Genomic DNA, 4,321 nt, shown 5'->3' on the forward strand with positions numbered 1-4,321 from the left:
CGCGATCCGCCGCGCTCTTTTCGGCGATGCCAAATGCCCCATCTGTGACATTGCTTACCGTGGAAGTGTCTCGAGCGTAGAGGAAATCAAGCTCCCCTTTTTTGAGTCATATGTCGCGCTATAAACTATATCGCTTTTTGATTTGTTTGTTTTAGCGAGTTCCCCGCAGATTTGCACAACTCGGCACCCTGTTGAAAAAAAAAATTATATTGTGTAAGAGAAACAAAAGCAGAACTCCAACAAATAATATATCATAAATAGATGTTAATATACTTTTGAATATCCTTGAATGTTTGTTGAAAGTCACATTTATTTTTACTGGTAAAATGACAACAAATGGAAATGCTGCAGCCAGAAACGTGTTGCAGCCGGCACGAACAAAGCAGGTGCTCGCGAGAAAAGTAGATGCAGCACGCCGAGAGTGGGAAGATGTGTTCTGACATCACGCTCCTAAAAGCAAGATATTTCTTTCTATACATTTTGTGTTTTTCTTTTTCACTACAGAAATGCGGAAAATACTTTCAAGTTGTTCTGCATCATATATTTTTGTTTTAATAGTGAAACATTTTATATAATTTGTCACGTTGTATACAACTTCTCAGATACAATTGATTACGAATGAGCTCAATACGTAAGAGGGCTTCGTGACCCGTGTAAGGTTGCCTGGGAAAGGCCAAAAAAGAAACCTACGGTTTTACCTTATGTGCATAAGGTCTCGCACAACCTACAAAATGTAGCGCAACGTCAATGGAGAGCCAGTGGTTTGGTCGGCGCCTTTGAATTTCCTGCGCTAAAGTTGCAGTAGTTGCAGTTTATAACATCAAACTGTCCTGTTGCTATGTTTACATCGGACAGGCCGGCAGATGTATGAACGAGAGGTTAAGAGAGCGTGCTCTTTTGGTTAGATCATCGCCAGCAGGGAACTTGGGAGTACACTGTGATAGGCGCGGTTGCAAACCCCTATTTGATAACACGAGTATCTAAGGACGACACAGTCAACAGATGACGAGAAGTTTTAGAGGCCTCTTTTATTTTAGAGCATTAAGAAAGGCGCGCCAGTTCGCCTTCTGTCGCATTATTTGAGAAATAGTTGGCATTCTTGAGCAGGTTTAGCACGTGCGGGAGGCGGTGACTCGATGATTTTTGATGGTCCGGGATGGTTTTCGATTTGTGTTTTCTTGCAATAAATCAGTTGAGAGTCAGCGCTCTGTTTGTACTCTTCGCTTTCTTTTCCTCCGTTGATGTATTTTTTGGCGCTGTTTTACTTTTAGTTCATCATGTACTACTAAAGCACCTAACTGGACACTTGGCAAGAAAGTCAACGAGAAATTCCGGCGGAAAAGATTGGCGGGCGACAAGGTCATCTGCGGCGTCAGCCAATCACGGTCGCCAAATTTCTCGCCGACGTTTTCGCCAAATGTCCAGATTAGGGCCCAAGTTTAGGGTTGTATCTCGCCCAACTTTCCACGATGTTCCTGTTGCCGCGGGCGCAGCTAACCAAGTTGGAAGGGCGCCCGTGGCCGAGCGTTTATCGTGCTTGGATCCCCCGCAAAAGAGCCGAGGTTCAAAACCTGACTGCGGATACACCTCTTCAATGCGGAAGAATTTACTGTCCCATAGAGCCAGCCAATGACATCAGCTTTGAAACCGCGCCAAACAGAACCTAAACTCCTTTCTCCAATTAATGCCGCGATTTGATGGCTCACAGCTTTGACAGCGCATAAAAAGGCCAGCCAAAGGTCCCCCAGATTTTCTACTCCCGAAGATACGAAGTGAAGCCGAAATCTGATGGATTGCCATTGAAATCCAATTGGCTGGCGAGCGTTATAGTTTCATGGGACAAGGCTTCCATTGGCCGGAGCGCGTTAGTTTAAAGGAAGGCCACGCCGTGGCGCTGCAGGCTTGTCGCGCCCGCGCACCGGTAAAACAGACATGGTGGAGCGCGCTCGGCGGTTTCTGCTCGTCTCGTCGCCGACAAACATGCCGTCGCCTCCAGCATCCACATCGTCGGCGGGGCTTTGCTCGTCTCGACGCCGACGAACATGGCGCCGCATCAAGCATCCACATCGTCGGCGCCCGCCACATCGGCAGTGACGCCACCTGTCGGTCCACGCAAGTGCAACGCAGACGAACTAAGGGAGCGAAACAGCGTCATGCATGCTTTCGCATTCACGACTCATAAGAAGTGCTTAGGTGTATCACGAGCCTTTCTTTTGTTTGTTTGTTTGTTTGACTTGCGTCGGAGTGTTGCGGCGTCTTAAGCACGATCCAAGCAAACGTGTATTTGTGCGCGCGTGGGCCGTGCGCTTCCCGGAAATTGCGTATTTCGTGACGTGTTTGCTGTTTCCGGAGCGCTTTCCGAGTCACAATTATGCGGGTTGGTTACGACGGTGCGGAGTCGGGCGAGCGCGCACGCAGAGCCTTATATTGGGAGAGTTTGGCCAGTGGGTGTGGCAACGAAGGCGCCGGAGAGGAGAAAAGTAAATGAAAGGGAGGAAAGCGCCAAAGGAGCGAGAGAGAAAGAAGGGAGCAGAGAAGAGACGACCGCCATTTTTTCGCAACGCTGCCGGAGACTGGTCGGAGAAGAGCACTGCTGAGGCTACGCGTCGTCTGCTACGGGCCGACCTCTTTTTCGCCTTAATAAAAGTTTCTGGCCATACGCCGAAAAATCTTCATCTATTAGCTTTTCAACCCACCGAGGAATAACAGTATGCCATTTTCTTGGCAGAGCCAGTGATATAAAAGGAAATAATCGAGATTTAGATGCCGATCCCACGCATTCCGCCGGGAGAATGAACTAAAATGGCAGCATTCCCCACTCAGCTGGGAGCAGCCGGGAGTTCACGCGCATGCGCTCATGCCTCTCGCTCTACGCCGCGTGCTGATTGGCTCACTCGGGAGGAGAGCGTTACAGCGGCGAGATCATAGACTGACTAAACTCTCCCCATATACGGCTCTGCGCTCACGCATACACGAGCATACTCTGACGGTGAGTGACGGCCAAGCGAAATGCAGCTTCCTCTTTAATCTGCGCGTCTGCAGCAGCCTTTGTTTCAGCTGCAGAAGTCACCTTCTTTGCGTCGGAAACAGGGGGAAAGTTCACAGACGCTTGCAAGCTAGCAGAGAGCATCTGCGCCAGACGACGTGTTTGTGTCGGCGCTGTAAAAGTAGATAAGGGGGGGGGGGGGGGGGGGGGAGAGGAGAAGGCCAATCGCGCTAGACGCCGAAGAAACGCGGAGCCGGAATGAGTGCCCCCCACCGATTGGCCTACACGGGTACGGGAGACAAGAGCACCCTACTACGTCACTGCGCTTCTTGCGCCTTCAGAAAAAGCTGAATTTATCCACCTTCCTCATGTGTTCCCAAAAGGCGCACGAAGTCAGCGCAACGTCACAAAATACACAACTTCCGGGAGCCGCACGGCCTACAAGCGCACAAAAACGCGTTGGTTTGGATCAAGCTTTACGCATTTTTGCATGGTGTAGTCCTGGTATTTCAAGGACGTACTGCAGGATTAGGGACGTTCAGCTTGTTAAGCGGCAGACTTCTATGGCAGTCTCCGGCAAGCGACACTGATGTCGTTACGGGTATGGGGTGTTCGCAGCTAGGCTTAGCGGGGTTGCGGGTCCGTGCCTCCACAACCTCAACTTTTCGCTGGAGGGTACCCTGAAGCATTGTTTCGAGAACCACGAGGCTTCATTGACGTGGTGAGACATCTATGTGTCCGAGTTGCAGTGGAAGTTCGCCACCCTATACGGACGGGAGACGGCACAGAATATTCTCCGGATATGAACCCAGGGCCCCAACGAAAGCGTCAAAAGCTTCATGGAAGATGTCCTGCGCCTGAGCGCCCGTACTGACCTACGAGCCACAGACGACAACAAGCTGCGAGTCCTCGTGAGCGGGGTGAGAGACGACATCTTTGAAGGCCTCTTCTGCAACCGGCCGGTCACCATCAAAGCCTTCGTCGCCGAGGCAACAAACATCGAGCGCGCCCTCCAAGCGCGCTCTTCCCCATACCAGCGACATTTAAGCGTCGCTGCAACCACGCTGCTTAGCGGCGAAAACGCTATCGGTACAATCATCCGCGAAATTATCCGGGAGGTCGTCCGGGAGGAACTCCGCAGGTTGCTGCCAGCCGCAAGTCGTCCAGCAACACTCTCCGTCTCCGAGGCTGAGCGCGAGGAAGTACGACCGGCGGTCAACCCTGAAGCTCCTATCAACACGGCGGTACCGGAGGAACGGACGTTGATTTACCCTGCAATGGTCGGAAGAACTCAACCAGCCCCGCGCAACCCTTGGAGATGGAGTTGCCGTAGAC

Source organism: Ixodes scapularis, unplaced genomic scaffold, assembly GCF_016920785.2.
Source record: "Ixodes scapularis isolate PalLabHiFi unplaced genomic scaffold, ASM1692078v2 ptg000972l_1__unscaffolded, whole genome shotgun sequence".
NCBI lineage: Eukaryota > Metazoa > Arthropoda > Arachnida > Ixodida > Ixodidae > Ixodes > Ixodes scapularis.